At 45.4% G+C, this 11,678-nt stretch overlaps 1 protein-coding gene across 3 annotated transcripts in view; it reads right to left on the reverse strand.

The window, feature by feature from the left end:
* synr (BH3-only protein sayonara) overlaps nucleotides 1-10,153 on the reverse strand; it is a 42,732-nt gene extending 32,579 nt beyond the window's left edge. For all 3 annotated transcript variants that reach the window (XM_089549173.1, XM_089549172.1, XM_089549174.1), the window contains exon 1: nucleotides 10,052-10,153. The gene's annotated coding sequence lies outside the window, so the exon portion shown is untranslated. The remainder of the gene's footprint in view (nucleotides 1-10,051) is intronic.
* Nucleotides 10,154-11,678: the final 1,525 nt, after the last annotated feature.

Here is an 11,678-nt window from a genome sequence, read left to right on the forward strand (position 1 = left end):
CTAGAATAAGTATACGAAGCGTCGCTAATGCATTTCAATAGCTACCGCGGCAGAGTTTCATAAGCGCAGAATTTTTTGCTCGAAGGGGTAAAGCCGCATGGTAATTAAAATAACGATAGACGGCAACTATCAAGCGCAATGATCTCTTACAGCTGTCTTTCAACTCCAACTTTAATTACTACAAGTAGCGCTAATTTGGGGACAACGCCCGCAAACTGGTTCAGGCCGTCACGTAAAGAGGCAAGGGCTTAAGCATGTGCACGAGCCCACAAGGTATAGTTGCGTTTAGTTAAGCGTATAAAATGTGTTAGAATTGTATATTTAGCGCCTGTATCTCGCACCGTGTCGCGTAATCTTGTCATAAAAAAGGAACAGAAACAAGAGTACACTCTATACAGAAAGGAGTAGTGAGGGAGTAAACTGTCCTCTAACACACTTCCTGCGTTAGAAGATAACTTACTGCCCTTTTTACTCCCTTATACGCGTATTCGTGTTTAGAGTGTAGGTGGTTTACGTATTCCTAACTGCGGTTAACGAGATACTTGTCCTCACTTTCTCTACCGAATCTTTTATTAGACGTACGCGAGCGTGACTGCCTTTGCGGTGTTCTAAGAAAAACGGGGGAAAAAAAATGTCTGTAGCTGAGCGTTGAGCAATGGCTCCGGCGACAATCGAGACCTGCCCTGTCACCACATCGAACACTGGATTGCCGAGTTCGCTTGAGCTATAGTCTGCGCTGCTGCTGGTCGCGGCATCGATTGGTGGCGGTTGACCTTGCGTGCGCCTGCTTTCGGCCGCAGTCGGTCGAGCCATTTCCATTCTCCAGAGCAAAGGTAAAGCCCCGCCTTAAAGTGGTCGATCCCTGGGTCGCTTCGAGGTGCACGCCACGTGATTACGCCCTCCTGACTTATCTAGAGCTCGCTGCGAACTTGCACGGCCGAAACTGTTTACGCCGGGGACGCACGGCGGTGGCCTCTTTTCTAGAAAGTTCTTGATCGGCCGCAGAACATTCTTTAAAAGTGCTCGCCTGCAGAGTACGTTACTCCTTATCACCGGAAGTTTCGCTGTACTCGTTTCGCTTGTACGTGAGTTGAGTTTATTTACTGCTGCTTGTTGCGCGGGAAAACAGAAAGCATCTACAGGGGCTTAATGACCCTATGCGTGCTTTGGCTGAGAAACAAGTGAAACATAATTTGGACTCTGCTGAATGTTCTATTCGAGTGATACCAAGTACACCATTAGCTTAAGTTTCCAGCAAAAATAAATGGAAAATAATTTGAAGTACAACTCAGTTATGTTACGCGCGTGTAGTTCTTGCTTGTCATTTTGCCTTATCGCTTTCTTTGTTATCCCGTTGTCCATCGCTTGACCAAAAAGCACGAACAAGCTCATATGAACACTCTGGTCTATTAATCGAAAGTTTGATTTTTAGATACGCGGCATGAAATTTACATACGTTTGAATTTAACGTCACTTATGTTCAAAGAACAAGCTGTAATAAAATCAGAAGACCAGGGTTTCGCAAGGCGTCATGACAACGACGCACGACGTTCATATCTCGGGCAGATATTTTAGAGCCCAGTAAATCTTTGAGGGAGCTCAACGTTTAATCGTTTTATTTTTCGCGTTGGTTTGAAAATCTGTCATACCGCTAATCGTATGCGCCGCTCGCAGTAAAACGTAAACAATGACTGAGAAGAAAAACAACGAGAAAAGAAGCCGTCACAGCGATGACCCAGAAATATACGCAAGGACAAGGGGAGGACAGCAGCGGCTGTGTCAAGTATGGCCCGGTGATCGGCTCCTATAGGAACGCCCAGGCCTATTCCCCCACAGCGTCGACCCGAATACTAAATCACGGCGCGCTGTGGCAGCCGTGTAGTATAGGAGCGGAGGCAATGGCTCGGATGTGCCAGCGCCGCGAGCTCTTGATTAATGTGGGCCGATCGCCGCTGTTCTCCACTTGGGGAAGGCCCGGCTCTCCGCCCTGCTTTCGAACCGATGGCCCGGAACTCAGGTCGCTGGCCTTCCTCCTCTCCCCCTCCTCCCTATACTCCCCATCTAGGGAACCCTCTCCCCTAAAGCCGGATAGAGCTATAGCTTAGTCGCGTATCGGGACATCGGTTCCATTCCTGTACGGGCAATCAAGTAAGGAAAGTGGAAGGGGGAAGGGGGGGGGGGACATTGGTTTATAGGGAAACCCCTCTTAAGGCATCACGGAACGCTCGAAAAACTACGCCGTGGCCCGAGATTCATCCCGGGATCGAATTGCACCTTCATTTTTTCCCCTTCTTCCCTCTTTGCATGGTTTTAGAGGAGCGCATGACAGCAACCGATCAGGCAGGTGAACCCTATATCGGGCTCGGTTTATTTTTTCTTAAAAAAAAAAAAACGCGAGGAAACAGAGAGAGAGCGAGAGATGGGGGCGCAAAGCTTACAAAAAAGGAACGAAGGAAGAGAAAAAAGAATGAAAAAGGTGATAAGGAAAGCGCCGTACGGAAAGGGGGTCACGAGGCAGCTTTTATGCAAAGCGAGGGGTTCATTACTCGTTGATGAAACCCGGAATCCTTGTAGAACACGCCCACTTTTAGTGCTTTCGCTGCTTTTGTTCGCTCCGCGCTGACGCAAAAGGTGACCCGAAAAGTACAGGGTTTAGCGCATGCGTTTTTGTTCTGCCCGACGGGAACGACCAGGGAAGAAAAAGAGTGGTGTACGTGCATAAGAAACAGGGGATGGTAGGCGGCAGATAAACGGGACGGGAACACAACTAAAAGGCCAGTGAGGGCTAAGATACGTGACAAAAAACTCCTTTTCTTCTTGCCGATTAAGGAGTACCGAGAAAAATACCTAAAGAGGCTTAAAGTGGCCCGTTGTGTATAAGAGCAGAGTGTATAGGGCTGCGGATCCGGAAATACGGTCAGGACACGACTAAGCGGTAAAGTGATTGAAGATGCGCCTAACTCGGAAGTCTTGGAAAGCGTGGCGAGGAAAAAAAAACAAATAAAAAAGGAGGTTAAGAGGGAAGCCTACCTAACCGAGCTACATTCAACAACGGGGATAGCTAATGCGGCCATAAAAGCGAGCTAAAAGAACGGAACTCTTTCAACGGAATGAAAAAAATGTTTCAAAATGTTTTAAAATTGCAGGAAATAAGCTTTCAGAGAGAGTGCATATAAAAATAGCATGAGACGACGCTTGCTTTAAAAGGAGAAATATATTTAAAGGAGTTGCCCTGTGGCTTTGAGATGCGCGCTCCCGAGAGTAAAATACTGTACGGGTAGTATGCGCAGAACAACTCAGAAACCAAAACATGACGAGGAAGAGACTCACAAACTTAAAAGCGCCAGCTTCACTTAATGGAGTCTATTTAATTCATGAAACGAAAAAATTCCCTCTCTCTAGCACGCTGTGCGCCAAAGCGACGCAGACTTGACTTGTCTGTCCTGGCTTTACAGCGCATGTCGGGTCGCCGCCGTGTCTTCTTCTCCGTGATCTTTAATTATGAGTGTGTCCCAGCCGACAAATTGCTACCTCTGGAAAATTTTTGAAGAGCACCTACCCTGCGCTCTTACTCTCACTTCTCGCTAATTTCTGTTTTCAGCCTTTTTAAAAGACCACCTAGAGTGCGTCTCCTGTCTGCGTGATCGTCCTGTTGCCATAGAGCCGTCTTTCTTTCCTTTATCTCAGATTCGCTCTCAAGCTTTCCTTACTTTTCTGAGACCTACGTCAGAAAGGGCACTGAGGAGTGTGCCTCTTTGTGTAAAAGCCGACAATGATGATGATGATCGTGAATTGTTTTGGTGCAAGGGCATCTGCGGCCAAAGAGCGGCATGGTACAAGGCATTTTTGTTTGCTGAAGGTGAGGTCAAAGATCCATTTCCCAAGCATTGCACCCTGAATAAGCCGAGAACCAGGTCAATAATGAACTAACAGTGAACAAGGTTGGTCAACAGTAAGCCAACAATAACTGCCAATAAGCCAACAATGAACTAGGTTTGTCTGGTTAGTGGTGTGATATATAGGTGATGTAGGACGTCAGCCTCGTGTGGCAGTTGCTGACAGGACTTTTATCCTTTTGACTAAAGCGAGGAGCAAGAGATCACAGACATACCTCGAAAACATAAGTTTTAGGTGCGCGGAGAATTGGAACTTTTGTGCAATATATTTCTGAGATGTTCAAAAAATAATTTCAGAGACATGTATTAACTCAATTAATAAAAGTTAGCTATGCTAACATCACGGCCTTATATTTCTGCACGCAGTGATTATGCCATAAAGTATGCATTTTCAGTTTGCTAGCTGGAAATATTTTCAGTTTTCAAATCTTTTTGTACTCATTAAGCCGTGTGCTTAACTCGTCCACATCACACTAATCCCGTTATTACAGATTTAATGTGCTGTCACAAATCTTTTTTTTTTTACTAACCATAAAACGCGCACCTACGTCCGGTATTTTTTGGCTATTTTCGCTTGTTAAGCCCTTACTTCTTGCTCTAATTACTTGGGACCTTAAAGGTGACGTTTAAATAGGGGGAATAAAAGTAAAATTGCAAGGTTTTAGCAGTACCCTTTACGAACGCCTAATAACCAAAGACAAGCCATCTGACAGTACAAAGGTGCATGTAATTAGGATCCTTCGTTCTCGGGTAAAACTAGATCTTACCCGCAGTTACTTCACCCTGAACAGATTTGTCGAAAATTCGGGTTGAACCCGATTTCTCCCCAAAAATGCGGCTTCTAGGCAGCGTGCGTTTTCTAGGGTGCAAAGCTGAATACAACACATGTACCAGTAGCAGAACTTCTGCTTATCTACAGGCGTCTTTTCGTTCAGCTGGTGATCGTAAACCTCTTTCAACTCTGTTATTAATTATGCGGCTTAATTTAAGAATAAATTCGAAAAGTACGTTTTATAAGTGAGAGGTCAAAAGACGGGCACCGGACGGGTGTCTTATTGGCAGCATTGCATCAAGTGGTACCCACTCCAACGATCACGTTCTGCTCAAAGGCTCTTGCGCATTTAAAACTGCGGCTGTGATGTGGGAATTCTTCACAGTGCAGAAAAAAAAGGAGCGCGTAAAAATGGAGGTTTTATGAAGCATCAAAGGCAAAAGAAATGGAAATGTCGCCGCCATCGGCTATTTTCACAAGCTACATCACGCGATAACCTCAGTATATATTTTTACACGGATCGCTGAGGCAAGACTTCACCTACGTCATTCACTTCCAGACGGGAATCACGGAGTCCTTTTCGCTTTTGAAGTCACGAGTTGGCGTAGAGTGAGAAGACAATAAATTGAAATCCATATTCCTCAGCAGTAAGTGCGTCTTTTGCTGCTGGACAGACATCCATGGAATCTCCCATAGAAACACCCGCATAAACATCCATACAAATAGCCATAAAATTCTATTTTTAGTGAGTACAATAATTAGATGAAGGTGTCCTCAGTGTTCCTTTAAATTATGACTGTTTTTCAGAGGCCACCTTCGGGGAAACCAGTGCGTTCACCTGCGGTCCGGGAACGTTGTACCGAAGTGGGCTTGAGCCATAAGCGACGTGCATGCCGTGGAGTGTGATCCCTTGGGAATGTGCCACTGGTGGTCACGTATTCTATTTGCTGATGTCACTGGGTGCACTCACGTGTGGCGGATGCAGTGCGACTTCTGCTGTTCGTTCCCTCGCCATGCCCAACATTCTTGGACTAACGTTTTGTATATTGGGAAATTTTAAGATACTGGTATGCAAATATTGAAGGTAATGGTTCATTCTTCCGATGTGTAACAAAATCTTTCTTTTAAAGTTTTGACATCGCTCGCATCATAGAAAACCAATGGGGAACACTTTTGACGATAGCAAAAACTTTAATAACAAAAAAATGCAAGCCTGTCGACGGGAGATCTGCGGATTTATCGACTATTATAGTGAAACCTTTCAATGTGTCAAAAAATTGCGGTTATGAACTCTTTCCCGTTCAAAAATGCTTTTGTCCAGAATTGTTAGGTATGGACGCGGTGGGGCAAAAAGTATGAGAATTTTTTACAGCGAGAAGCATTTTAAGGGACATCCCCCGGGGTAACCATCAGTGTAATCAGTCGCTTCGTGAAAATAGGAAGAATATTAAGAGAACGAAGAAAATGAGAAGAGGAAAAAGCAGGCGAGAAGCCCCTTTCATTTCCTATCAGTATACACATTGTCTGTCTAGCGAAAGCAACCCAACAGCAGCTTGAGTAGATACCAAGCGTAGGTGCCTATGACAGCTCCTCGCGGAATTAACAGCGTCGAGCCACAGCTTAACAAGGCACATTTTTACATACATATATATGCGACATAAACGAATGCCGTGGTGATGGTGGCGATGATTTGTTTTTGATGGCGTAAGGACAGCTTGTCCAAAGGGCGCCATGGCCAAAGTGTTTTTTGGTCGGCTCGAAGTGGGGTTAAATGGCCATTTTTGTAATCATTTCAGCCTTGAGAAACCGAGCACTTGGCTGCGGAAAAAAAGCTGGTGCTCATTAGAAAACAGGCGGGTGCCTGGCTGTAAAGGGGTCGAATCACCCACTTCACGTGTACGAGGTGGTTGCTATAGTACCACTAGGCAACCGTGGTGCGGTAAAATGATTAGCGTAGAATTTGCATTGCACGGGTAGGACGACGGGGCCAGGATGGTAATAAAGCGCCAGTTTTTTTTTTTATTCGTGTTTGTGTTGATCTACACGATACTGCGGGCAAGAAATATAGTACAAAGAGGGGGAGAAGATAGCAGTTAATGCAGCAGCCATTCGCGCCTGCAGATGCTGGCAGGGTGGGAAGCAAAGAAATGTATAAAAAAAAAATAGTTCCCGAGACTGGAGATACAATTAGCGGCACATACCAGTTTGGAGAATACGAGCAAGAAAAATCAATAAAAACGAACGGCACTATAAATGACATCCAAGGAATAAGGGGCGGGGGGGGGGAGTAATTACAAACTGAGCACGTAGATCAGCAAAACATAAATGAGTGATCCTTGCAGTGTTTTTTCGAGATTATTTATTCTTCTGTGTTACATGCTGTGCCCGCTAATCCCTATATTCATTTGATTGCGGCAAATTAGAGCGTTTCAACACGTTGGTTTTTGCGCAATAAAGCGTTAATTTGTAGTCGCGTTGACGTGCGTTTTCTCCTTTAGCATAACTCCGTGCAGTGGGTTTGTAGTACTTAATTCCCTACATTTAAATAAGGCTGGAAAAGTAGCATTTGCAACTTATTCCTTGTGTTTCGCAGGTCCGCTTTGAATGGTTAGCACCACAGGGTTGTTTTTGTTAGCTTTCTTTTACGTGAAGACTCAACTTTGCAGATTACCAGCTACCATGAATTTTTTTTTTTCTACACAACGAACGGTCCACTAAATGCCATCGAAATCGAGCTCATCCATTGAAAAGCTCGTTACCCCATTTCATTTGCGTCATGCTGCTTTAAGCAGCTTAACGCTACTTATGCTTCATTCATTGCTTTTCGGGTCCCGCATTTTCCTAACAGGCTTGGTATGTAGATGCGTCCACAAAATATAAATTATTAGTGTGAAAGCACTAATCCTGACGTTCAGAGCTTAGCAAAACCGTCTCTTGGCTGCATGCGCCGAGTATGTGCCTAGCCCGAGCGCTCCGTCCCGCGGCACTGCCCACTCATCGTCGTCTTCTACGCAGCACTAATCCGGTAGCGTGTCGACAAAAAAAAAAGAAAAATGATTGAATCACAGATCGTGTGTATGCCTCAGCTCAGTGATTCATGCATGTAAAATCAGTAAAAATAGTCTTTGCGAAAAAAAAAAAGAAGAAATTTGTACTTTCGCGCTAGAATACATTGACGGGCTTCGCACTGAATCAAATGTTATAAAACTTCTCCAGCATTTTTCACACTTAAAAGACGCAGGCTGCAACGCATTTTTGATGCTGTGGGTTTCTTCATTTGATCCGAAAACAGCGCAGTTACATAGAGCTAGCAACGAGACTTGTTTTTTTGACGAGTTGCTTTCAAAACTTCATGATCGGATGTAACAAGCAACACGTGTCGACGCAAATACTTTTTCAGCACTCCTGAAAGTCTCTGCACCTGAGAGCAAGCGTTGACTTGCCACTCTTGATTTGCAGCGACAAACACTGTGGACACGACAGCGGCATTAGACAAAGTGGTGAGAGTTAAGTGGCAGCAGTTTGTTGGTCTGCGGGTGTGGCTCACGTAAAAAAAGCTGACATTCGTGTGGCCCTTTTAATTGTTGAAGCAGCTGTTACAACGTTACTTACAGCCGTCTTAAAACTCGTCTTTTCAGTAAAGGCTGCTTGAATGAACCCGACGTCTTGTACTGCGAAGCTTTTCTTAGCGTTCTTAGGACGCATGATGCCCCTGGTTACCTCCTTTCGTTTGCGCAACGCTCATGCGCTGCTCCATGCGCAGGTTCTCCACACGGCATAATTGGAGCTTGTTTGCAAAGTGGATGACAGCCACAAGACAAAAGAGGACACAAATGCACACGAATAAACGCACCCTGTGTGCTCTTCTTCAGTCTGTGCATTCTTTGCTTCATTCTATGTTCTTCGCCTTGTTCCCTATCATGTTTTGCTCTTTCTGTGCTCTATTGTCTTGGGGTTCTTCTTTGCGCTTGCAATTACATTGCCAACGAGCTCAGTTCGTATATAGTTTTGTTGTACCCTCACTAGCAACTGCTTGCAGTGGTTTATGCATCAACACATTCTGGTGCAGGCAGTTACAAGTATCCGATTTGGTGGAGTGTCTTTTGTAAGTTCTGCTGCTCTCTAATGACCGTAGGTTTTCACATACCGAGGTAACGAAAAATATTCTTTTAGAACAAGTCGCATCACATTTGCGCGTTTGAACCTGCGCAAAAACAGAGACGTGTACTGTTCCCTTGCCTCTTACTGCTTTGTTTTTTCTTGTGTTCGAAAAACACTGCTCCGGTGGAGATGCGTACTTATTTGTTTGCGAACCTAGAAGTCTGATAGCGTTGAAACGTGAGAACCTAAGTAGTGCCGCGCCCATTTTAGGTGCGCACGAGCGCCTTAGGGAAATATATCCATTCGCAGAAATTAGTTTCTTGAAGACGATGCGCATTATAGACACGCAGTATAATAGAAACTGTATAACCACCCGGTAGTGTGATCAGGAGGCTAAATCATTTGCAATGTGTACAGAAACCGCGGTTTCCATTAACAGCTCGCCATCGCAACACCAAGTATTCGCAGCATTTTTGGCAACGTGCTGCTTCGCGGTACTGACACTTGAATTCGCCTTCTTAAAAGTTGTGTGCCAAAATATATATTGGTGAAGTAAAATTCCGTGGTGTGCACGCATTGCTTTCAGCTCTTGCAGCATACTCACTCTAGAAGTTTCGAAACGGAAACGAAATTTCCCTGCTTTTATCCCGAGGCATAAGCAAGGCAAATTTACTTAATTTATTTGTGCCAGAAAATATCTGAGTTTTTTTATCCGTAGCACTTAAAAGAGGTGACACTTGTCATTAGAGCAGAATTCAACCTGAATCGTCGAAACGATGCTTTATAAATTTCGTTTACAAGCGCCACAAGACTTCGAAGCGAGGAAAAAAAATTGGTGGAAAAAAAGTTATTTGACCTCGATATCTTCCCATGATTCCTATTCACTAAGGACAGATCCTGTTTACTGACAATTGTCCGCCTAACTCTTTATTGTTCGTACATGCGTACCTGATCTGCATTCCAACACTTTGGAATGCTTGATAGCTTTCTTATAGAACGAATTTGCAGAATGTAGGCGTTGCACACCTACAACCTTCTTCGCAGTGAAGAAAAATGCGACAAATCTGCTCTGCCTTGTCAGCTGCACAGCTCTTTTTCATTCCGTTCGCGCACGAGAAGACACAGACGCAACGAAAGTTCCGCATTCATCGCGCTCACTTAGTAGTCACCGAGAGAGAAACCTATTCCCACGAGGCCCGTTTAATTCGAGCTCTGGCCGACGGTCGGAGCGGACGCGCTAGCCACTACCATGCAGCAGCGCCGGTGGCTGCCCACTGCTTACCTTTCAGTCAGATGAGTGCGAGGAGACGGGCAGCGTCCGATAGGAGAGGGGCGAACTGGGCCGCCACTCGCGTGGACCCCGCGTGTGTCGGCGACATCGAATCGTGAAAGCGTCTGCGGACTGTCCCGCCTGACGCTTATGTGTTCCGCGCGGTCGATATCGTCCGGGCAACAGAGGAGGGCGCCGACCAAGGAAAAGAAACACTACGATAAATGCAGAGACTCTTCCGTAGTATAGCAGTGCCCGTACGAAGTTGTGTCCCCCCTTTCCACTTCCCCCCGGACTTTCATGACAGGGGCTGCGAGCGAGGGAAAGGGTGTTGCTCGAAGACGAAAAGCAAGGAGGGAGGAGAGTCGTGACCCGGCAGTATATTATTCGCGTGGCCTGTTCTTTCTTTCTAACCGCTGACAGGAGACAAAAATAGGGGCGGTGCCTCCTGGATTCTTGTGTCGCTCGTGGATTTATTTTTTTTTTCCTGCTCAGAGCGTTGTTGCGCAACAGCTGGGCACGGAACAACCGTTGTCAAGAAAATAAAAAGGAGGAACTTGGATGTGCGGAACGTGTACGCCGCGGGGGAGGTAGGAACTGAACTACTTCTTGCCTATTCGGCGAACTCGCTTCTGAGGATCGCGTGAGCGATAAAGTATACCTACCTGTACGCTCGACGAGGCCACGCAAGGTGCTTAAAAATTTATTTTCGCTTTCGTGCGATCTGCGGGGCAGGTGAGGACAGGTGAAGACGATCGTAGTTCCCCGCGTATACGTGTAAATGAGGGGAAGAAATCTACAAAGGCATCTTGTCTAGAATAAGAAGCGCGCAGGTTTACGAAATGTAGTCGACAAGCGCGCTGCTTTTGAAAGGTAAAAGCGCATTCTCTGCCGCTCTACAATTCTCGACGTCCGTCACGTCCGCTGCGAAGGGCCGCGTTTTAAAAATGCATGTTCCACGTTCGTTCCTCACATCGGGGCTGGCTCCCACTGCCAAGGGTAAATCGCGCAGAATACACACACACCTAGACGTGAGAACACAATGAATGGTGATGGTATACCAGCACGATCGTTGTATAGTTCTGCAGGTTGATGCTGCTGGCTCGGTTTTGGCCTGTACAATTTGGCTTTTTTTTTCTCCATGCTCATTCTGACGTCGTTAATGACTCCTGTTATCATATTTTTTTTTCATCTATAAAAAAAAAAACGATACAAAACAGGCAGTTTCATTGCGCTTTTTCTGAGCGTTAATGACTGCCGATCTATTTCACTAATTAGTTTAGCGAGCCTCCGTGCCCAGTGTCAACTGAGATTTGACGATGCATCGCAGAGAGTGGGGGCCGTATTATGTGGTGATTGTTTTCTGAATTCAGTGCTTCTTTTTATTTGTCCCTCTCTTTTAACGATTAGACACAGTCACCGATATACGCAGATTGTTAGTTAGCAGTCTCTAACACCACAGGCGCCACAGCTGCAATGGTAAACAAGGAAAAAAGTTAATGAATCGAAAAAACGACCGTTATAAAAAATGGTTTTTCATCCTCCCGCGGGAAAGCTTTAGATTGACTGCCTAACAGAGTCCCAGGCGTTTCCAGAGAGTTAGACAAAGCGGTAGAGCACACACGTGAAATTTAGCAAA

Source organism: Amblyomma mixtum, chromosome 6 (assembly GCF_055824585.1).
Source record: "Amblyomma mixtum isolate Tamu chromosome 6, ASM5582458v1, whole genome shotgun sequence".
Lineage (NCBI taxonomy): Eukaryota > Metazoa > Arthropoda > Arachnida > Ixodida > Ixodidae > Amblyomma > Amblyomma mixtum.